Source organism: Mus caroli, chromosome 11 (genome assembly GCF_900094665.2).
Source record: "Mus caroli chromosome 11, CAROLI_EIJ_v1.1, whole genome shotgun sequence".
Lineage (NCBI taxonomy): Eukaryota > Metazoa > Chordata > Mammalia > Rodentia > Muridae > Mus > Mus caroli.
Genome location: NC_034580.1, coordinates 104218233 through 104243089, shown reverse-complemented (window position 1 = coordinate 104243089; position 24857 = coordinate 104218233). Strand labels below are relative to the sequence as shown.

General features: G+C 45.7%; 1 protein-coding gene across 1 annotated transcript in view; it reads left to right on the top strand.

The window, feature by feature from the left end:
- The window catches only part of Prkca (protein kinase C alpha), a 411286-nt gene that overhangs the window by 21584 nt on the left and 364845 nt on the right, over positions 1-24857 (top strand). The window lies entirely within an intron of this gene.

Sequence of the window (24857 nt, the reverse complement as noted above, 5' to 3'; positions counted from 1 at the left end):
CAGACCCAACACGCATAATGAAATGTGTGAGATCTTCTGTAGGAATATGCTTTTTAATTTCCTGACTTGAGTCCTGGCGTATGGGATGTACAGCATGTGTAGTCATGCCGGGCAGATCTTAGACCAATGGCTTCAGTGACACACGGGGACAGTGGGGCAGAGTTTGTATTTCGTCAAAGGCTAGCTCAGTCTCAACACTTTCCTTTCTAGGAGAATTTTTCGTTTCTGCTTGAGTGTGGAGGGTTCTGTGCATTCTTGAGATAGCTCCTCACTGCACTGTGCTGTGGTTGTCTGTCTTTCCTCCATACTTGCCTGAAACTTACAGCCTGGCTGCCATAGTCTTTCCCCATATTGAAAATGTTCTGGATACCTTTGTCACTGTCTACTTCTGTAACCTTCAGATGGCTAACATCTGTAAACCTCTGTAAGTCTCTTATCTTTACTACTTAGGTTCCTCCTCTGAACTTACTCTTTCTGTTTTGACCATGCCTCCACTAGCATATCTCTCTCAAATTTGAAGTCGTCCAAGCGAGCTTGTATTTTAACTCCGACATGGCACATTTTCAGGGGCCTTATTTCACAGAATGAAGTCTGAGATCCCAGAAGACTATCTGCTTGTCTGTTTTCAAAATTGTCCTATCAGTAACACATTGGGTTTGATGCTGGACACGGAGTAAATAAAGCTGAGACTCTGCCGTTATCCTTTAGGGAATGTACCTAACCATAAATTTAACAATTAGTTGGACAAATAGCTAAAAGCTTTGTATGAGGTTGGTGGAGTGTAACAAAGGAAGCAGGCTGAGCCTGAGGTCAGGAAAATCTTACTCAAGGAAATCGTCTTTTGAGTGAACTCCACAAATTGACAAGGTGTGACCACTGAAGAAGAGAGGAGGAATCTTGTAGGAGAGCAGCAGGCACTTTGCAAAGGCCTCAAGCGAGGGGTAGGAAGCAGCTCTGGGTTGTGGGGATGCTCCAAGTGAGGGAGGCCCCAGGTTTGGCAGCACCCACCTTACAGGTGGGAGAGCTTGCACACGGGTGCTCCCATCCCTCGGCTCAAGAGCTCTGGGAATTCTCCAAAGGGCTTTCAGCAGTGAGATGACATGATCAGAACTGCCCTGGAAAAGACTATCTGCTATTTTTGTATGAAGAACTTAATTTCAGTGGGTAAGAGTGAATGCTGTGACCTACTGTTGGGCCTTTTTTTTTTTTTTTTTTTTTTTTCTCCTTTGAGACGTTTGATTCATGAAGCTGAAAAGATGGTGATGGAGAAACAAATCCAGCCTGTATTAAGAGGTAGAATCAGTTAGAGATGAGGCTATGGGAAGGAGAGGTCAGAGTCCAAGGTCAGGGTTGCAGTGTGGTATGACAGAGGAAGTGGCCTTGTCTTGTGGAAGGAGAGGGCTTCAGAGGTCTCTGAAGGCTGCTAGATTTAGGTTCTGGAGCTGAGAAGGGCACTCATGCTTGCACCGGGCTGAGTCCTATACTTAAAGGATGGAATGCTTAGGCGAGACCCGGAGGGAAAGGGGAGAGGGCTAGTTCCCAGCCTTTGTCAGAGATGCGGATGGAAATGATTCTGCCAAAGAGAGGATGGGGGTGGCCGCTGAGGCAGGAATAAAACTCGGGACTGTGACATTAGGAAGGCAGGGAGGAGGGGCTGTAGTAGTATGGGTTTGGGAGTCAGGAGCTGTTCCCATGATCCCTGGGGGTTGGAGCTTTACTGTGGCCAAACACAGACACAACAGTGGTGATGGGAATGATCTGGGTGACAGTTCTCTGGCCAGTTACTGAGACCGAGGAAGGCTCAGCTAAACAGTGCTCACCAGAATTCACTGACTTCCAGGAATGGCTGGCCCCTTGGAAAGGCTGGGACCCTGGTCCTCACTCTGTAGAAAGAAAGAGATCAGGTTGAGATCTTCGTATGCCTTCCACACCCAGGCTGAGCTGCATATCACTGAAACCCATTCTCTCTGCATGTCTTTAGCTATCAACAGAGAAGGAAGAAGCTGGCAAGTTGGGCCATTTTTCTCATGGATAAGGCCTTTGTATGTCACCGAGGAAGTGACCCATCCGGGTTTCTTCCTTTATCCGTTCAGCTATGACATTTGTGTCTTTCCATAAAAGGATTTTTTTAATTACTATTTTTTCTTTTTTTAGTTATGCGCTTGTAATATCTACTCATCCCATCAAGAGAGATCAGCTGGATAAAATGTGAGGCATGTACGCATTTGCTGACATTTGGGAGATTTCGCTAAGCTAGAATATTGCATTAGGGACTCAACCCCATTTTCAAGCATTTCGTTAAGAAGGTCTGTGGGTGACTGTAGGGGAATGTATTTGGAGGGGTCATTTCCTTGGATATTAACTAGATTACAGACTTTTATAAATTGAGGTGAATGCGAAGTAGCGACAGGGAAAGCAGTTTGGGACATGACCTGTCTAAGGGATGGTGGGAGTGTGGCTAATGGGTTTCCACTCTGGTGTCAGGGTAGGAACAAAGCAGAAGGCGCTTCCCCTATTTCTGCTGTCAGACAGACCATTTATTTGGGGTTTTGCTCAGCAAGAATTTTGTCTGTGTTAGTAATTGCTCCATATTTCAAATCCCCGGAGAGGTACCATAAATTAACAAGTTGCTGTGTCTACAAAGATGGCCCTGAACATAAGCTTTATTTAGAGCTTTGTGGTGATGTGTAGAAACGGGTGTTAGAATAATTTGGAAGTGTGTGTGTGTGTGTGTGTGTGTGTGTGTGTGTGTGTGTGTGAGATAGGGGCAAGGTAAGATAGGGATTTGCTATGTAGCCCAGGCTACCCTTTATGTGTGTGATCCTCCCACTTGGGCCTCTCTAGTACTGGGGTTCCAGGTAGGGTCACTGTGGTCAGCAAGAATTTAGAATTTCAATTCCCTGTTTCTTAGACTCCTGTTATCAGGAAAGGGGCCTTTTGTTTGTGACAGTCCTAGCCATGTCTACTGATGACCTGCTCTCGGTGTTTGGATGGCCGGCCAGTGCATCCAAGGCTTCTTGTCCCCTGCAGTTTCTCCCTTGGCCTGGCTTCCATGTTCAGGCATAAACCGGGCTCTTCTGGATCTGTCTTCTCAGGACTCTAATGCACACTTGCTGTGCCCTCGAATGTGACTGATGTTGCTTAATGAATTGAATGTCCTTTTGCTTCTGTCCCGTCTCTTGGGGCTGACAAGGTCCTATGCCATGATAACATGCACCCTTGACGTTCGAAGGTTCAGCACACCAGCTAGTTGCTTCCATCTTGCTGCCTGTGTGTATTTGTGCATGTATGGTGGCAGCTTCTCTACACAAATGTAAAGAATCTTACGGCTGGAGCTTGAGGCAGTATCTTTCAGGAACCCCGAGAAAGAGAGACTGGAGGGTCACATTTGGGCTCTTCAGCTCTCAAGTGCATCTGTCACTCATTGGCTGGAGCAAGCCATGCAACCCTCTCTGGGGCAGTGTGGGAGCAAAAGTTGGACCCCGGGGAAGCACTGAGGTATTGAGGAGACTTCTCCATGCTACCTCTGTGTCATCTTCAGCTCTGTTGCTTTGACAACTGTGTTCCCTGCGTAGCTGCTTGGTCGATGCTTTTCCATAATGGAAACTGTCTCAAACACAGCGTGATCTGCACACTATCATCTCTGTTTTGTTAAAGCACTTACTTTTATTGCTTATTTTTTTCCTCTTATAGTTGAAGGTTTGATCAGTGTTTCCCTTTTGAATTCAAAGATAGTCATGCAATTATCTTTTTATTCACAATATATCAGGGAAAAGGTCCCTCCATTTCATCTGTTTTGAGGTATGGAAATATAATGGCTCTCAGAGACTAGAAATTCTGGGGATGCTCCATTATCTTTTATGTTTGAAAGATATAGTTATTTATTTTTCTTTTATTTCTGTAAGTGTTTTGCCTGCATGCATATATGTGTACCTCATGTATGACTTGTGCCTATGGAGGCAGGAAGAGAGCTTCGGATACCCTGTAGCTGCAGTTTCAGATTACTGCGAGGAGCCTGATGCGGGGGACTGAGACCTGAAGCTGGGCCCTCTGTGAGATTAGCACGTGCTCCTAACCCTCTGCTGCCGCCCATCTCTCAGCTCCCCTTAGCATTAGGATTTTAAATATGTTTCTTTTTCCGGGCATCTTTTCAACACATTGTTTCTTTTTTTATGTTTGCCTCACCAGGATGGGACCCAATATCCTTGTACCCCAGGGCACATCCTTGTTTGGCTGCTTAGCTATCTTCTACATAATTCTCTGTCACTTGGCAGGTTGATGCCTTAGCTGTTTTTCAGTTCTGCAAGGAGAGAGGAAACCTCTTACTCCCAGTGTCTTGTTCTTGTTTGTGGCCTGAGACAAGGAGCCTGGATGATGTCAATGGGTGGGGGATGAAGGAACAGTGAGTGAAGTGGGCGGAGCTCCTGGTTGTTGGATCCTGCTAGGATTATCACTTGGCAGCTGGAGTGCACCTGCCCTGGCCCTGGCCCAGGATAAGCGGAAGTCAATGGAATCTTCCTTCCTGTAGGAGGTAACTCCAGGTTCTCTGCACCGTGGTGTTCTTAGTTGAAAAAAGCTCAGTCTGTTGCAACCTTTACTTTGTGGTTGGGCTGAGGTTTTAAAAATTTGTTTATGTTCCCTATCCCTCTGATTAAACCAGCCATGTGTGCTCATTTTACAAAAGTTGCAGTTGAAGCATAGAAAGGAAACAAAGTCACACCTGGCCTTCCTGCTCAGAAACAAGCTGTGTCAATCACTTGTTGTACTTTCCTGGTGGAGGTGCATGTGTGCATTGTATGTATGTGTACATGTGTGTGCTCTGTGCATGTGAGTGTGCACATGTGTGTTATGATTTTTATAATATATACTTATATTTGTTAAAATGTATTTTAGGTTGTTTTTAATTAGTTAAGAATACATTAGGATACAATTTGATTAAAAACTGGATGAAAGACTTGAATAGCCATCTCTGCAAAGAAGGTATACAAACTGACAGCGAGCGAAGGCAAGATGCCCACATGACCGCAGTGAAGTAGATGGAAATGGAGGCCCCAGGAGGAAGCACTTCACACTCCTTGGGATGGCTATTTGAAAAGAAATTGGAGCCAAGCAAAATCCAGGAACAACAGCATCCAAGTCTAGAGTTAAGACCTCACTCTCCCTGTTAGCAAGTGCTGGACACCACACCAAGTCGGAGTTCTTATGCTCGTGTTGGTGAGGAATGTAAATGGTACGGCTGCTGCAGAAAGCAGTATGAGGGCTCTTCTCAGAGTTAAACAGACGTACTCTGTAGTCCAGCAGTCCCACTTAAGGGGATGTACCTGAAAGAACTGAAAGCAGAGGCCTGTGTGGATATCTGTATTCCCATATCCATGGTGATATCCACAGGGCCCAGCAGGCAGAGCATCTCAAGTACCTGCAGTGGGCGGGTGAAGAGATAAGCCTTAAATGCGTAAGGTAGAGTGCTATTCAGCTTTTAAAGGAAAGACATTCTGACATACACAACAACATGAACGAGCCCATAAAGCAGCCACTCATAATTTGAGGCATTCAGGAAAAGGTACCCGTATGATCCTGTTTATACAAGGTACCAAGGTTGTCAGATGCATGGAGACAAAGCGGCACAGTGATGCTGGTCCTGGCAGAGGACAGAGAAATGAGAAACTGGTGTTCTAACTGTAGCTTTAATCCAGGAAGATGATGAATGTCCTGGAGATGGGCGATGATGTTTGCAGGCATGCATGCTTGAACATGCTACAGTACGCATTCCACACACATGTGCACCACATCCCTCATTGCTAGCCCATCTTTGAAAACATCATGCACTGTTCTGTTGTATCAAATCCTTTACCGTTTTATCCACTATCGGACATTGACAGATTTTAATTTTTCGCTTGGGAGATACACCGTGACACGCACACTTCCACACCGAGTACTTCAGGAGAGACTGCTTGGTGTGAGATCCCTGGGCTACGTAGCTCAGATGGTTTTAAGGCTCTCGATCTTTATCATCGCAATACTTTCAGATTATTAAATTCCATCTCAACCAAGCACTTCCCTGGCAGCAGATGTGGAAGTCATCACACCACCCTAACCTCCATGTGGTGTCACTGCAGGTAAATTGCTGACCGAGCCTCAGAACCGTATGTCATCTCCAGTTTGTATCAAAAGCATCCCCATCCCCATTCCCATTATTTGACACATTCATGGTGTAACCCAGGGCTCTGAGCATGCTGAGCTTGTACTCAGCCACGGAGCTAACACCCACTGGTAGCGGTAAATATTTCCTCATTTTCATTAGTAATGCCTGAAATACAACCGGGGCTTTCTCTGAGTTAAATGAATTTTCTGAAAGTCTACTAGTTACTATATTTTCCTTAGATACACAGACCATAATACCCAACAAAACTGATGCTCATTATACTTCCTGGTTATTATACTCATGGTCTAGGGCAGTGGTTCTCACCCTTCCTAGTGCTGTGACCCTTTAGTACAGTTCCTCATATTGTGGTGACCCCAACCATACAATTATTTTGTTACTACTTCATAATTGTAATTTCTGCTTCTGTTATGAACCATAGGATAAACATCTGATAAGTGACTCCCATGAAAGAGTCATTTGATCCCCAATGAGATCACAACCCATGGATTGAGAACCCACTGGTCTAGGGGCAGAGTCAGTTAAAGGGTAGATAGATATCAGATAGGAAGTGAGCCTGTTGCCATGGAGACAAACATTGGTAATGCCTAACCTAAGCCAGCACGTGGGGTACAGAGCTTTGTGCAGGGGTACAATCTGTAAGCCAGACTTACTGTATGGAACCATACCGTGGGGATCCTTCAGGCAGTGACACTGCACTGGCTCCACCGGAGCTTCCTGGGAACTAAAGGGACTTTGATGCTGTCTGTTTGTATTTCTTCTTTTAGAATTTTGCCATCTATTACCTTTTGCCATCCTAGTTATTTTTTAGATTTATTTTACACATATGATTCTATTTCCTTCATGTATATATGCACACACTGTGTGTATGTCATGTCCTCAAAGGCCAGAAGAGCATATCGGATTCTCTGGGACTGAAGTCACAGATGGTTGCGAACGTCCATATGGAGGTTAGGGACTGATCCTGGGCCTTTGCAAGAGTGGCAAGTGCTCTGAACCGTCCAGCCATCCAACTAGTGTATCCATTTATAGGCCTTTTCTTTTAGCAGGATGTTATCCAGGCTAGCCTTGAACTCACTAGGTAGCCAAAGGAAATCCTTGAACTTCTGAACCTCCTGTTTCCACTTTCTGAGTGCTGAGGCCATATATCACCAAACCTAATTTATACAGTACTTGGGATTGAAACTAGGGTGTGTGTATGTGTATGTGTGTGTATGTATGCATATATATATATCCATATATATGTGTATATATATATGTGTGTGTGTGTGTGTATATATATATATATATATATATATATATATATATATATATAATGCAGGTTTCTATTCCTGCACAAACCCAGCTACATAACCATCATAAATACTATTTTAAAGTAGGCTGTGTGCAGTATATTATTAACCTTTAGTATTAATGTTTGTTGTAAGTATTTACCTTTTTCTAGTTAATTTACTCTTAATCCCCCGAGCTTTCCCAAAGCCCAGCGCCCCACAAGCAGCGTTCCTGGCTGTGTGTATTTTAACATTATAGTAGACAGGAAGCTCACTGCATCTAAAAGGCAGCAGAGAAGAGAGTGGCCATACTGGCTTTCCCATCTCTCACAAGTGGAGCCTAGCATGCAGACTGGAGCAAGTGTGGAGGGCAGGCCACCCCTGTATCAGAGACCCTAGTCTTCCTCTTGGCGTTTTGCCAGGGCTCCTGTGCTAAAGACCTGAAGCCCCCAGCTCTGCAGCAAAGGTAGTTTCCCTCTACTTTCCAAGCTCACCAGACTCCTGTCTGCATAGCAGCCGTGTGCTCTAGGAATCGGACTCCCCGGGGTTTCTTCAGTGGGACCAGGGACAGGAGCAGTCGTTCACCTCCATCCTCAGACTGGCTGCTCCTGTTCTTCCACTACAGTTTTGAGAGGCTTCTCGTTTTTCATTTCCTCTACAGAGTCACACTCAGACTCCTGGAAGGTAGCAAGGGAGAGTGAACATGGGGGGTCACAAGGGAACCTGGTAGGGCCTGAGAGAAAGGATGACAGCTAAGGGACTTCAGGAAAGGAACAGAAACCGGCATCTGCAGTGCTGTGATCAAACAGCTATCGTCAATCTGTCCTTAACAGCTAGATAGCTTCCTCCACCTCACCAGGTCTCAAAAAGGTAGCCATCCTTTGCTGTGGATGGGACATTTAAGCTTGGGTGAGCCAGTCCCATCTTTTTCTGATGAGCCTCAGATTTATTGATTGATTGATTGATTGATTGCTAGAAAGTATCAGGAAATTGGTGCTGGCCCTTTGACTTTGAGTGCTAAAAGAGGTTGATTCCTAGGCATGCTAGCCTAGATAGTTAACCCTTTGTGCCTTTCAGGATGACGTTTTCTTCTTTACTTTCCTCTAGTTTGTGTGTGTGTGTGTGTGTATGCACGCGTGTGTACACGCATGCACGCCTATGCAGTGGTATATGTGTGGAGATCAGAGGACAACTAGCAAGAGTTGGTTTTCTCCTTCCACTGTGTGGGTCTAGAGGATCGACCTGAGATCGTCAGGCCTGGCGACAAGAACCCTTACCCACTGAGCCATCTCACTGGCCCCTCCTAAGGTGTTTTGAAGATTCTCTTGGCTACTCTTTCCAACTTAGCCTCATCTTCACCCTTTATTTTAACTCTATTCTGGAGTGTGTGCTTCTGATACGCGAGGCTGACATGTCCCGTTGCAATCACCAGAAAACATTGGTTTTCTTCGGTCACTGACCAAGCTTCTCACTGCCTGGCTCTGGAAGGAAGAATTAAGTCCTGTCTTCAGAATCATCTGCTTTTGCCTTACTGTGCAAAAAGCTTATCTTGGCAGGGAACCACACACTGAACGTTAGCCTAAGCAGCTACTGTGACTTTACTAAATGGTGATTGTCAAGTAGAAGTGATAAGGTAGGCCAGTACCAAGTGGAAGCAAGGGCTGGATATTTATTTCCATTGTGTTAGTCTTCCTGTCTTTCCTTATGCATCTGTCTAACAACCAGAGTGGACACAATATTTCCTCCCACAAGTTTTAAACATAGAGGCTTTTTGGGTTGCTGTTAAAAGTTGTTTTATAGATCAAAGGAAAATAAATTGTTAGGTGGATCATTGTTCCCTGGCATAGGCTAGTCTTCAATTCTGCAAGTGGCCAGGGTGACCTTGAATTCTGATCTTTACCCTGCCTTCAGGTTCTGGCATTACAGCTGTGTACCACTACATACAATGCTTATGTAGTGCTGGGTATCGAACCTAGGGTGCTACCCACAGCAGTCAAACACACCACTGTCTGAACTACCTCTCTAGCCTTTCAGACTGAACTTTAAAACTATAGCAATCAAGATTCTGTGGTTCCCTCTGTACTTTGACAGATGTGATCCAATGGGGCTGATGCGGGAAGGGAGAGAAAAGGTTACATTTGTGGCACAGGATTGTAACTAACAAATAAGGCGCCTTTGTCATCTTAATTGGCTCTTCCTGGCAGAAGTTTCATACAGCTGTTTCTCTGGGACACTGACAACTATTTATGGTAAGCAATTTTTGTGGATTATAACAAGTTTCCACAGAAAGTTGGATCATCTCACTTGGAAGGGTTCTTCCTGAGCCCAGGGCAGATGGAATCCCAGTCATCGCCTGCTCTCCAATTTTCTGGTTTTTTGTTTTGTTTTGTTTTTGTTTTTTTCTTTATAAAATGTTCACCATTGAAGCTCTGACTCGAGTTCTAGCGTCTCTTGTGCTAGTTCTGTTACTGAAGTGTGGGTTGGTGTGTGTTGGGGAAGGGGACTGGTTGCAGAGTGGATGGGCATTGGATGCTGGCAGCTCCTACTGCATCATGCAGCAGCAGGGCTGTGTGCTGATAGCCACCCAGTTCTTTCCTCACAGTTTCTGCAGTTTCCAGTGTCTCCTCCATCAGCACTCTGGAGCTGCTTTTGCTTTGATCTGGAACCTGAGCCATCTTTCCTTTAAAATGAGGCAGTCTGGAAAGAGAGCAGCTCAAAAGGCAGACTTCTTTTATACAATAGCAAACATCTTCAGCCTCCCCAGGATCAGAAACCTCTCACCTACTGCAAGAATTATTATTTATTTATTTATTTATTTTTAAGAAGTGAACTGCATTGAAGTTAACAAGCTTAGCTGTAGCATGTGCTACACTTTTTGTACACAATTCCAGCTGTTTTCTGGATAACCATACCCATAAAGGAGACGCGTTCCTGGGCTGTGGTTTAGCTTCAGCCCTTAATATTGCTCTGTCCTTCCTAGTTGAAGGGAACTTACAAAGAAGCAAAACAGCTGTTCTGAAGTACATCTAGAGACCGAAACTTCAGACTCTGTTGATCATTTTCCCCCGCTTGGCTCTCCCTACCCTCAAAGACCTTTAAATAGAAGCCGCTTCCTTTTACCCATTGACCCCAAGCCCTATCTGATGTCTTCAGTTGTGGAGCAGAGTGGCAGCTTGCTTCTGAAGGCTACCACGAAGGGCTTCAATGTTTCATGGAAATGGCAACAAAATAACCTGATATTAAGAGCCCACCTCGAAGTCTGCCAGTTGTGCAGTTGCAAGCTTAGTCAGATTTTGAAATGTTGTCTCCAAAATTATACAATCCAGGTGGATGTGAAAGGTCTAATTGCATTGTCTTAGTGCACGGGCTACGAGCATGTAAGCCCTACCATCTGACGGTGCACTTTGCAGAGGGAGCTAAAACACAATGTGGATTAGTTCTGTGCAAAATGGCTTCATCTTGTTTATGCACTGCATTAGGTTCTTGGGGGAACAGATTAAAAAAAGAGAGTTAAGCCATACCGAGAAGCTCCATCCGTATAAAAGGTTCATTATTGAAGCCTTAACTCAAGTTTTAGCTTCTCTTGACATACTCCTTAGACATTCATTGAAATATGGGTCCAGATATGTTAGGGAGGGAATCTGGTTTAGAGTGTTGGGGAAGGAGACTGGTTTCAAGTGGATAGGACTGGCGGCCCTGGTGCTGCTGAAAGGAATGGTGGCTCATTCTGTGGTCATGTAGCAGGCAGGGTCTTGTGCTATGTTTTAGACATTGCCTAGTTCAGGGGATCTTTGGTAGGCGACAGTCTCAGTAATGGCAGACAGTTTGGGAGGCCTTGGGGGACTGGGCTTAGGGTGGGTGGATCGGCTTGAGCTGGGTGCTATCTGAACAGCCAGCTTGCTTTTTTAGAACATAGCCTCAGTTTGGCTTAGGCTTTGCATGCTCAGGAAGGCCTCACAGTAGACAGGGTCAGCAGGAACTTAGTGATTCTGCCATGCCGACAGAGGAGGTCTTTTAGGATAGTAATGCTGTGCAAGCATGACCATGGCTGCTTGCTTTGTGTGTGAGAGAGAAAGGATAACCTTTGGACTAAAATTAGGACAAAAATGTTCAGGTATTTAGAATGATCCTATCTGAATACGGACCCTCAGAAATCCTCTATTTGGAAGTCATTCGCATGGCTATAGTAACTTCTTGCCTTAGAAACAATGATCCTGATAAAATTATTTGGTAATCAAGAAGGTAGGGGTGTAGTTCAATTGGCAGAACACTTAAGCTAGCACACATGAAGTCCTAGGGTCCATCCCCAGTACCACAGAAACCAGGCATGATGGTGCAGGCCTGTAATACTAGTGCTTGAGAGGTGGAGGCAGGAGGATTAGAAGTTCAAGGTCATCCTCAGCTACACAGGAAGTTCAAGACCAGCCTGAGCTATATGACACTGCATCTCAGACAAGAACTAAGCGATGAAAGAAGGCGGGGTGAGTTGGTAGGGGTCCTGTGGGGCTAGGACGCAACTTGATAGTGATGAGTTCTTATTGAAAGTGGCACAGCGTCTGGAATTGTGGAATCGGGCAAGACTCAGAGGAATCTTGTGATAGTCAGAAGTGTGCAGACCAGTGAGGTCCTGATGTTCTTTATGCCTACAGATGGGATGAATACCAGTGATCTGAAAGTAATCATTTTTAATGTGCATGTGCATGTGCACGCATGTGTGTGTGTGCATGCACATGTGTGTGCACTTGTGTGTGTGTAGATTGATACCATGCTAAGCTTAAGCTTTGACTGGTGACAGATCTTTGTCTAGAAAACCGATACTTTTCTTCTCTTTAATGTAGAAGTTTTGGGATCCAGCAAACTTCAGAGACAGTAAATGTTCACCGAGTTCTTCAAATTCAGTCTCATTATGTCAACTCGTGGGTGACATTTCCCCCTCGCATTTAATATCTGAGGCACAAAGTCTTACATATTAAAATACATCTAATGTCTTGTTTTTGCTATGACTCACTTCTTACCTACACAATTAAATGGGTCATGTTCTGAAATGTATGCACAGGTCTGGAGAGGTGTACCATGTATTGTATTTACCCGGTCAGAATATCCCACCTTGTAGGAAGTTTGCTAAAGTGGAAAAAGCACCATATAGGCCACCTGTAGTGTATGCTTTATGAGCAGTAGTCACATACGAGGAGCTGTACTCGGGAGAGGAGTTATAAATGGTCATTAGCCATGAATAATTAACTTGGAACTTGACCGCACCTGGGAGGTTCCAGCCCGTGGTGATAACCACTATGGTTTAAGGTGAACTTGAACCTGTTATCCTCTGTTGAGTTTCCCTTTCTCTTATGTGTCTGCATCCATTTTTATTGCCTGCTGACCTAGACATTTGTCCTTAAAAACCCACCTTACAGATCTCTACAGTTTACCAAGGGAAAATAATCAGACAGGAAGGCCGCTTGTAAAATCGCGATCAAGATTTCAAGAGAATGATTGTCTTGGAGCTTTCGTACAGGGTGATTTTACACGGGCCACAGATGTGCTCTACGTGGCTCCAAGGGTTGCAAGCTATTCCGACACTGTTTCACAATGATAAACTCAGCCGTTGAGCAGAGCCCTTTGGAGTATCTGCTGTTCACCGACACTAAGGGTGAGGCAGAAACTAAACTGGCTGTGCTCCCAATTTTGAGAGAGAGAGTTGAGCTCAGTCCAACTTAAAGCTGGATCAAAGTAAGGATTTGGGTGACAAGGATGTTGGGGCCCGGTGGGCATTTCAGCTTCCACATGTGGAGGTGCCAAGCACTGGGCATTAAGGGGAGGGCTGGAGTGTGAATGTTAGGGTCTGAGATGATTTAGAAATAGTGTCCGTGTAGAAAAGTGTAGAAGCAGGAAGGGAACACATGTTAGGATGCCATTGTCCACACTCAACAATGTTGTTCAGAACGACTCACTCAGTCAATCAACCCATCCATCCATCAGTCAACCAACCAACCAACCAGCTGCCTGCTTTCCTTCCTTCCTTCCTTCCTTCCTTCCTTCCTTCCTTCCTTCCTTTCTTCCTTTTTTCCTTCCTCCTTTCTCCCTTCCTCCCTCCCTCCTTCCTCCTTCCTTCCTCCTTTCTTCCTTCTTCCCTTCCTCCTTCTTCCTTCCTTCTTCCCTTCCTCTGCCTGCCTTCCTTCCTTCCTTCCTTCCTTCCTTCCTTCCTCTTGTCCTCTTCTTTATCCTTTCTTTGGTGTTAAATGATACCCTTTACCACTGAGCTACACACCTGGCCCAACACCCCTCCATCTTTTTATGTTGATGATGATGTTTAGTTTTGAGATTGTAGTTTAATTACATTTCTCCCTTCCCTTCCCTCCCTCTCAAAACTGCCATATACCTCTCCTCACTCCCCTTCACATTCATGGCCTCTCTTTACATTAAATACTATTGCATGCATGTGTTTGTATAGATATCTATAGCTCTAACTATAAGCTGGTGAGTGCATATAATGTTACTTGTATGAATGCTTTCAGGGCTGTTTGGCTATGAGCAATCAGTGGTGTGCTCTTCGTTGGGGAGGGCCACTCTCCCATTCCCAGCTCTATTCAGCTCTCTGTGTAAGGCTAAGACCTAATGGGCTTTTTTAACCCCCCCCCCCAGTTTGTCATGTTTGTTGAACACTCTCAATCTTAAAAAGTTTATTAGTTTTGGTTCACCAGAGTCAAGAATATTCATGTCTAATACATTAATATATCAGATATGTTAATATAGTAAATAAACTAGATATGTTAACAAATGAAACCATGGGAGATACTGTTTTCATAAAAGTGTCCCTGTTTACCTGTGTGGCCACCTCTGCACACTGTAGGAAGATGTCGAAAGTAGCTTCTGCCCTATGTTGATTGCTATCCTTCTGTTTGCTGTCATTAGAGGTGACTTTCTATTTATTTATTTATTTATTTATTTATTTATTTATTTTTGCACTCGTCTTTCTGCTCTGTGCTGTCACTCCTTGTAAGTATTTTAATTTTTAACAATATAAACATGGGACGATGCTGAAAGATGATTTTCATTATTGGGACTAGCAAAGATGTTTTGTCCTATCCCTTTTTAGTGTTTGTGTCTGTTGCACGCATATATGTGCATGCGTGTATGCCTGTGGAGGTCAGAAGTCAATGCCCGGTGTCTTTCTCTGTTGCTCTCCACCTAGAGTTTTTGAAACAGGGTCTCTTACTGAACCTGAAGCTCATCACATGGTCTCCACTGGCTGATCAGTGAGTCCCCAGTACCCACTTATCTGTCTCTCAGCAATGAAGTTCAAACATAGTATGCTTATTTTTCACTGGCTTTTACGTATGTGTATGTGCTGGGGATTCCAGCTCAGGTCTTCATGCTTGCCTGAAAATTGCTTCACCCATGGAGCCATCTCCCTAGCCCATCTTTTTTTTTTTTATACTTTTAATAATTTTTAAAATAAGAGGTGAGGAGGGAAGGGAGTGAATGTTATGTTTTCCATCCTTAATACTGCTTACATCTGTTGTACACCCAGCCCTGGCCTCTGAAGTGACCGACAGATGCAGAGGGGGCTTTGGATGCATTTCTGGCTTCTCACCTCTTCCCTGCCAGGCATATCCTCAGCATCTCATGTCTGTAACTTCTCAGCCATTCCAGGACCACACCACTCCTCATCATCAACTGTAGAATGCTGTAACTTCCTTTTAGCAGGAAAAGTCGCTTGTTTGTATTGCTTTTGAAGCAGTGCCCAAAGGGAAGGAGTTTCTGGCTTATGCCACTGCTTGTGCAAGAGCCCATTAGAGGCTCTTGCTGTGTCTGTGAGTCCGACAGTCAGGTGCTAACAAATCACTCCTGTCTGCATGAGGGCAGCCTGGACAGAGGAGATGGATGTGAGAGGCTGGGTCTGAAAAGTGGACCTGACTTAGTGAAGAACTAATATGGAGGTGACTGAGGGAGAGGGAGGTGCATGTCCAGGGTGACGCCCAGGTTCTGTCAGGAGCAGCAGGACAGATGGAACTGCTGTCCACTGAGATAAGGGACAGCCAAGAAGAGCTTGCTGTTTGCACATCTGAGTCATACCTGACCAGGTGACCTTGAGTTTCATTTCAAAATCAATAGCCTTATAATATCCGGCATGGCGTGCCTTGAGCAGGTGTTTCAGGGTGGGCTTCTTGGGGCCCTATAATGCCCCGATTTTATTTTCTTTCTGTTAATTTCTCAATGGCGTTTTCTGGGAAGAGGTACCTTCGGTATTTCTCAGGGAGTGCTATGACTCAGGAAAGGCTAAGAGCCACTGACTAATTATGTTCTCTCGCAGAAACTGCTCAATAAATACTTGTCTTGGGCTCTCATTGCCGAGGAACAACACTGATGGATGGAAATTTCCTAGTCAGCCTCCGAAAAGAGAGTTTGATCCTCTTCCCTGATGCTGCTTCTCTGAGGCATCACTTATCGGGGTGTCACTGTCACCATGGCAGTCTCTGAGGGGCTTTGTACAATTGCCATGTACACATTAGCTTTAATAGTTTAGTATTTTTTTAAACATTTATTTGATTAATGTGTGTGTCTGTGTGTGTGTGTGTGTGTGTGTGTGTGTGTGTGTTGGTCAGAGGACAACTTCTGGAAGTCAGTGTGTGTGGTTTCCAGGGATCAGAGCATCAGGTTCATCGACAAGTAAGTGTCTTTAAGCTGCTGAGCCACCTCACTGGCCCAAAGCTTAATCTTTCTTACAGAGATGGTCTTAGTGTGTCACCACACCACTTAGCTTACCCGTGAGCTCAGTGTTCGTGTCCCCATCTCAGACGAGGGAACCAAGGCGGAGTAACTGACAACTACCAAGTGTCAGAACTTGGCCTTGTTTAGACCAAAGTCATACTGTTTTCCTGGAGGATAATAGTTCTACTGGTTGGGAGGGGACTGAGTTCCTTCTTTAAAAATCAAACAAATAAAAACAAACAAACGGAGCTGTCCCTGTAAAGGAGCCAAGTATGAGTGGCCCTGACCCATATGAGTTCCAAATGGAGCACTTAGGTTCCTTGAAATTCCATGTTCTAACCTGATAACTTCTGTTCATTTGCTTGGTTGGCTTTTGTGTTTTCCAGACAGGGTTTCTCTGTGTAGCCGTGGCTGTCCTGAAACTCACTCAGTAGACCAGGCTGGCCTCAAACTCACAGAGATCTGCCCACCTCTACCTTCTGAGTGCTGGGATTAAAGGTGTGCGTTCCCAGCGCCCTGTTAGCCTGTTAAAAATTTTATGACATTTTAATAGTAACAGAATGAAGAAAGTCATAAATCAAGACCTTTCGAACACATTAGTGGGGACGCTGGGTAGGCAGGGTGCATCCCCGTGGGAAAGCTCTGCTTCGTGCCTCCGATGTTCCCTGTGCACTCTTAGCCTTTGGTTGGCAGAGGTCAGTGGTCTGCTGAGGCAATAGACTCCAAAGGTTTCACCTGATAATCACAATAAGGTCAGGCCCAGAGTTGGGCAATAACTGTTAATGGGGTTAAAAAAGGTAGCCTGAGATAAATTGCAATGAGTCTGTGGACCTGCAATACTCCCCTTCTCTTCATAGAAGTTCTGACCAACCAGTCAGCCTTGGCAAGGCTCAGCTTCCTTTCAGGAACTTCAATTCCCAACTCTTACCTCTGCTTTATACCCATTAGGCACGGTGGCACACCCTTGTAATCCTAGCAGCACTTTGGAGACAGTGGGTGGAGGATCTGAAGTCCAAGGTCTTCTGCTATACAGTAAGTTTGAGGCCAGCCTGGGCTACATGAGTCCCCCACCCCACCCCAGCCCTAAGAAAGTGAAGAAGAAAGAAACAAAGAGCGGCATAGTACAGTGTGCTCCAGCCTGGAGTATGAAAAGGCCTCTCAGATGCCTGGCTAAGAGACCTGCTCCGTCTTCCTCCTCTGTCTCTCAGTTCATGCTGTAAATTGAATGCCTTTCTGCCTCAGAGTGGATGGATTTCCCTAGGAGCCCTTATGCCTCGTCTTGCTTTGAAAATAATAAAGCTACACAGAATTTCAGAATGCTTAAACCCAGCTCACAGATTTGAGATTGCTATCCTTGGGAGCAATCTTCACCTCCCACACCAGAGTTCTCAGTCTTTCCCGTCTTGCTCTGTGTTCTGTATGTGGTCAAGTTGTGTGGTCGAATTAGAACTTCTTGTTAGGAAGCCGGGTCTGAAAGCGGTCATTCATGCCTGGCCTGTGTGTGTGTGACCGACGGGCAGTCATCTCCGTTTCATTCTGAGTCTGCTCTAATGATTTTTCAGAGCAGTGCTGATGTGTACCATCTCTCACCTAATGAACTTTACGAGGAAGCCCATGCAGTCTCACATTATCCATGGCCTTGGTGATGAATGCTAGGAAAGTAGCTGTGCACCGGCTTTGTGTGAGTCCCACAAAGCTGCCCCCTGGCTTGTGTCTGGCGTGGGGTGGGGTTGTGTGTGTCGGGTGCCCCTGCACATATACACACATTCATATGGAGGCCAGAGACCAGCCTAGGATGTTGTTCTAGGATGGGTGTTAGACATCCAACTTATGCCCTCACATTCACGAGGCAGACACTTGGCCTACTGAGCCATCTACCCAGCCCCATGTGCACTTTATTTCTAATACTTCCCCCACTTCCCTTAATTCTGGGGACCGACCTCAGGGACTTGCTCTTGCTAGGCAAAGCACTTCTGTCACCGAGCCACATCCCCAGCCCATAACACTCATTCTCAACAGCCAAACTTAGTAGGCATATCATTTTGTATCCCCCACGACCAGAAGTCTACTTTGACTTGGACAGGCACTAGGCATGTATGCTGTGTATGCACATACATGCAGGCAAACTACTCATACATATAAAATAAAAAAATTAATGAATCTAAAAAATAAAAATAAAGGCCTTACATGAAACAAGCATTAAACAACTAAAGCCAAACGAGGCGCCTGTGGGAGGAGAGGTAAAGCCTCCGGTTAGTCGGGTGCTGGCGCCTGGGTTCCTGCCGCAGATCCCGCTGTCGCAATCCCATCCCCTTCTGCAGCAGCAGTGCGTGCGTGCAGATGGGGGAAGCCAGGTCCTCCTGAAGGATCTGCTGGGGGCTGGTGAGATGGCTAACGGCCAAAGATGTCCATAGCCAAATCCTAACAACCAAGGCTGATGACCTAAGTTTGATGCTAGGACCCACATTGTCCTTAGATCTTCAGACATGCAATGTGGCATGTGTGTGTGTGTGTGTGTGTGCGCGTGCACGCGCAGACATCAAATGTAATAAAAGCCACTAAAGAATCAACTCAAGAGGAACTGCAATGGTCTGTGGGCGAAACTTAGGAACACACCCTTTTCTTCTAAACGTTTACATAGTTTGAAGTCCTGAAAATCAAATATGGAATTCAGGGCCTTGCCCATGCTAGGCAAACTCCTTATTTGTGAATACACATGCAGTCCTTGAAGCAGACTTAGGCAAGGCACTGGGAATATCACTATGCTCCTGATGACTACTTCCTGAGTTAGAGCTTGGCGATTTCCCTGACAAAATGTTACAAACTCATCAGTGGACCGTGGTGTGTTGAAGTTGCCATCCTAGAAAGCACCCACCCACGGGGAACAGTAAACTGCCTTCTTCCTATAATTGGAGAGTCACTCTGACTTTGTGCAGACTGTCTTCTAACAACAAGGATCTCATGTCTGTGGCTGTGGACACATTGCAAACGTTTCTGCCTTTCATGTGAAGACTGGCTGTGAAGAAACAAGGTGATGACCTGAGTTCAGTCCTGGGACCCTCATTGTGAGAGGAGAGAGTGAACTCCCTGTGTGGCATAATTATATTTAATATATTACATGTTATATATTATATAATGTAATATATAACATATGTAGCATATATATATGTATATATATAGCTCTTATTAAATAATGTGTCTCCTTATGGCTTTTTCAAATACACTCAGTCTCAGTTATCTCTTCTTCCCTCCTGTCTCCCACCGTGTTTCCCTCCTCCACTCCACTTTTCCCTTTTCCCCAATCATAGCACCTATACTATTCTACTCTCCAAGCTCCCCACAGTCTACATCACTGGCTTCTGTAATTACTTAGGCTATATAGTAAACTCTAAACGCCCTCTTACCCATTGAGCCATCTCCCTAGTCATGTCTGTTTTGGAGATACAGTCTCACTCTGCTGCTCAGGCTGGTCTTGAGTGTATGCCTACCTACGTGCCTCGGCTTCCCAAATAGTAGGAGCACAGGCATAACCCACCACATCTAGCCGAGACCTTCATTTTAAAAAAGGAGACAAATTCAAGTTCCAGCTGGTTTCTGCCTGTACCAGTGAGGCTGAAATCACTCCTGCAGCCGGCACAGCTGAAAAAGTAGCCGGCCCTAATCCAGACCCTATCAGGTGGACCTATCTTTCGGATACAAAGCTGTTCTCTTGCAACATTTTGCCAAGAACCTGGCTTCCATCTCCTGGATTTTATTATCCTTCCTGCTTGATGGACAGAGAAGCCAGCCATCCTTCTAGCAACCCCCCCCCCCCCGGGCTGCAAATACTTTAATACTTTGTTCCTTTGGGTAGCTCTGAGAGGATGGAGCCCTTTCCCGGAGCCTCCATGTGTCCGCAGTTTCTTTAGGCTATTGATTTCCAGGGTTACTGAACTCATACCTCCTGCAGAAAATAAATGTGTGGCTGCCCCCCACCAGCCTGATGCAGTCCTCCCTCTGCCCCACCCCCAGCCTGCTGCAGTTCTTCCTCTGCCCCCCCCCGAGGCTCTGATTGAGTGTTACATGTCTCCTTTGGCTGCCTCCAAGGCCTCTTATTTTTAGGGCCTTCGTTAATGTCTACTACGCGTGAAACATGAAAACGGAGCCGTAGCTGCTGGAATTGGAAACTTGAGGTTTTGAGGCCACTGTGCTCTTATCGTGTAGGTCCATCAGCTTCTTTAGTTACAGAGGTTTTAAAAAAAAAAAAAAACAAAAACCTCCACCCCAGGGGCCTGTCAATGGGCAGGTAGAGGGGTACGGGGATCAGAGCTTGGGGTGTGCTCTGTAGGCTGTGAAAGAAGATCTTGTAACTAAAGCTCGGGCCAGTGTCGCAGGGCTATGGCCTTTCAGGTGCTGGCAGGAGTCTCCTTACAGTTCAGCCTTGATACATTGTGACAGCTCTACTTATTTATTTTCTTTTTTCTGTCCTTTGGGGACTTCTGATCCCATGATTCAGGAGGCTTGGGGAAAGTCTGGATTTTTCAGTGGACCCCCATCATTTCTGATCTAAGAGGAAGGGCCCCAAAGATCGTCACCACATGTTGGCATGCCTAGTGGGCTCAGCCCATCCCAGGGCCTACAGAGGCAGGGATCTGTGCTCCTCAAGAGAGGGTGGTGAGCCCGTGGGAGATGGAAAGGTTGAACGAATAGACAGCAGGTGGTTCTTTGTTTCTGAAGAGGAACAGAAACTTAGATGAAGCTTTAACATCCCTGGTTTCTCACAGGGGAGGCTGAAAACTTGTGGTCCTGGCCAGTTGGTTGAAAGATTTAGAGTTAAATGAGGCTATATCAGCCCCTAGACCTGAGGCTTGTTCTGGTTGCTCTCTATCAAGTGTGTAGGATGTCTCTAGCCAGCAACACTGTGTGTGTATCCATCTCTTCTCACTTGTTAAAGTGTAACTTTGGTAGAAAGAACTCAGAGCCCACCGGATTGTCATAGCATCTAGAACCCCCCATGACGTGGAGATAAAGCTGGTACTTGGTGGGTTCAGGTAGGTTGTGACTACTAGGTAGACAGCTGTTTGAATCAGTACAGCCAAGTCTCTTGGCCATGAAAAGTGCAGTGTCAGCGCAGTTCTTATTTTTATTGCCTCCCTCCCCCCTCCACCAGGCTAGGGGTGCGTGCCAGCTAACAGGATAGAGGTGCCAGTTGCTTGAAGCTGTGTATTCCCTAAATGCCGACTGAGTTCAACCGGCCCTGCTTCTGAGCAGCACATGTATTGTCCGTGTGTTGCTTCAAGCCCATAAGATGGCCCCTTGGTGAGAGGATTAGAAACAAAAGGCTCTGCTGAAGGTTAGATTTTATGGGCCATCTCTTTGGGCAGGGAGACAGTATAGACGCTCCCTGAGTCCACCCCTGCCCCCATACATGTGGTTGGGTTTAGAAGGGGCCATGGAGACCACAGCACATACTTTGAAACTGTAAATACATGTGCTTTAGTATAGGATGCTGGAGAGATGTGCGTTAGAAGCTGTTCTACTAGGGTTCTAGACTGTTAGAAGCTAGCTTTTAAATGATTAAACCTATGACCATGTCTTGTTAATTGCAAGTAATAAATGCCTACTTAAGCCAGCATAATCAGGATTCACTTAAAGATACCCAGGGTGGTTTATGGGAACAAAGGCAGGGCCTGGTGCCAGACTGTGGGGGTGTCTCATGGCACAGATCCGGGACAGAGCCCTGCTGGCCCCAGGGCCTGCCAGCTTCTGCCTCTCTGTCTGCCTTTTTCTTCTCTATGGCAGCACTTGGCCTTTTCTCTCTACTTAAGGTCTTAAGCGGCAATACCAGCTCTCTCATAGCTGGATAGCAAGTTCTAGTACTAAAAGACACAAGTCTCAGTTCAGGTTCCTGAGAGAGACTTCAAGAATGAGACCACTACCCTGATCCAATGAATGCAACCCACACTGGAGGAGCCAGAGGAACGAACGAAGCCCAGGGGATTCCACAGTGTGGAAACTGTTTCAGGAGTCTGGAGATAGCCTACCAGGACTGCACGGCTCCACATGAACACCCTGCTACTACCTACCTTTGTTCTCATTATTTTCCTGTTTCTTTCTGGGAAGCTCCGGGCGTCTTCCTGAACCTCATCTCGAGGGACTCATCTGTGTGTATGAACCTTTAGTGAGGTGTGGGCTCTGCAGATGGCCCAAGAGGTCTCTGCTGCGGGGTGTCTAGACAGTAAGTCTGCCAAAGTAGCGGAACTCCCATGGACAGGGCCAGAGCAAGCAGAATGCAGGACTAGGAACATCTGGCTCATGCTCTTCTTCCAGCTGTGCTGTGAAGGGAAACAGGAGCAAGTGAGCCAATGAGGTGTGCTCCAGGCTATCCTCTCACAGATGAGACAGTTACATCAAGCCCCTCATACTTCTTACATGCGGTCCTTCAGGGCTGGGTTCTCAGTATCTTCTCAGATATTTTGGCCTGTGAATCATTGCCCCCTACCTTGTTTGCAGTGCAGAGAGCAGCTGGGAGCTTTAACGGCATAAATGAGCTAAGCCCCCTGGTTCAAGGCGGATGGCCTACATCGCGCAACTGAAATCCTCGTCTCGTACATCAGACCTCTCTGCGCCTTTTACTGTGGCTTAAGCGTTTGATGATTCACTGTTGATCATGCTTTTCATTTTAATTTTTCCCGATTGCTCCCAGTGATCTTCCCTTTAGGCCCACTGCCAAGCTCAGCGACAGGTATCTCGGTCCATAAGCCAACCAGCATAATCCTACAATGGGGCCATTTGATTCAGAAAAGGGGCTTATGTTCCATAAATGCTGAGGAAATCCCCTATAGAAACTGGTCTGGTTAGCTTTCTATTGCTGTGATAAATAACCGTCACATCCAAAGGCAGTTTGGCGAGGAAAAGGTTTGTTTCAGTTATAGGTTATAGTTCATCACTGAGAGGGGAGTCAGGGCAGAAACTCAAGGCAAGGACTGAAGCAGAGGCCACAGAGGAACGATGCTTACTAGCTCATTCCCTGTGGCTTCCCAGGGCCCCTGCCTTGGGATGGGACCACCCACAGGAGGGAGGGCCTCCTACACCCATTAGCAATCAAGCAAATATCTCACAGACAAGGCTGCAGGACAATCTGATCTGGACAGCCCCTCATTTGAACTTCCCTCTTCCTAGGAGACCCTGGATTGTATCAAGTTGAGAGTTGAAGCCTTGACATAAAGAGAACAAGGAAAGTATTTGGAAATGAAGGAGTTAAGGTGGCATGTAGTCCATAGTTCACTGTGAGCTTTGTATCACTGGCCGACGACCACTTCCATAGTCTTGAAACAGGTGGTAGCATCTCACTTCAGCCCTCTAACTGTCCTCAGTGGCTGCGACCTCTCTGTCTGTCTGTCTGTCTGTCTGTCTATCTAAACTGATGTTGCCTTCACAGCTTCTGTGATTGGCTTTTTTACGCCGAATCAGGGAGTTATGACGTTCAATACCGATGGGTTCCCTGTAACTGAGCTAGGAAGGCTCACCGATGAACATGCAAAATCCATCTTGAGCAATTCTTCTATCTCAGCATTCAATCCCTGCAGTGAAATTGTAGCATCTATTTTTCCAGAGAGTTCTGGGTCAGGGCTATGGGCACAAGCACTTGTTCTCAGGCCCTGTGCCTACGTTACTCAGTGTGCCTCTCTGGAGTTCCTTTTTGTCTGTGTATTGGTCTGCTGCTTCAGTCAACCCATCCCAATATCAGGACTCAAGGTTGAGAAATTCAGTTGTCTTCTGTTTTAACTTCCCTACCTCATGGGCCAAAAAATGAATTCTGTAAACTAAACTTCCTACGTCTGTCCAGGTCCTCCGTTGCTATATCCACGCTGCCTAGTGTGGCAGGTCCTTCATAAATGCTGTTGCCTTTGTCCATGAGTGGATAGAGGAGTGGTATATGTTCTGATCTGGCTTTGCAGGGTGCAGAATCTGTTTTTCAGCCAAGTTAAGGCTGGCAGCTGCCATTTGGAGTCCACTTTGAATACAGAAGATTGAGAGCTGTCTTATACATCGCAAACTCAGGTCTTAGAACGGATGGCTCGGGTCTCTTCCTCTCCAGGACAGTGGCTCACAGGAGACTGAGCTGCTTTTTATTCTCTGGCATAGTTGCCCTCAGGACTGCCCACTTGCCTAATCAGTTTAAGCTCTTCCCTCTTAGACCTCTAATCCCATTTCCCCAGCCGAGAAGCAGCAGGATGATAGTAACCTTGTCCCGCAGCTACTAAAAGATGGTATCTCCCTGTGCACACACACAAAAAAGTACTTATCTTTTTCCATGCAAAAGGATGATTAAGAAGAAATTTAATATTCATGCATACCTTTTATCTTTCTGTGATATTTCTTCATGTCTTGTAGTGTAGTCAGGAGAGGGATAGGCTTTTTTCTTTTTTTTTTTGTTTTTTAATCGTAGCCATTGCTGATTCTATTCTGCTGATTTTCAGCATCCTAACCACAGGAGGCTTGCTCTCCCATGCTTGCTCACATCTTACCAGCCCATTATGGACCCTAGTTGCTAGAAGGGGAGACAACAGTAAAAATGAAGCCACCTTGGGTATGTGCTCTTTTCCAGATAAACAACCAAATTAGCTTGAGATGGTCGTGTTTCAGGGTATTTGCTCACCCCGGCCTTATCTGGATGCCTGCAGGTCAAACTTTGTTATTGGTTTTATTTCTCTGTAGTTTACAAGTACAGAAGG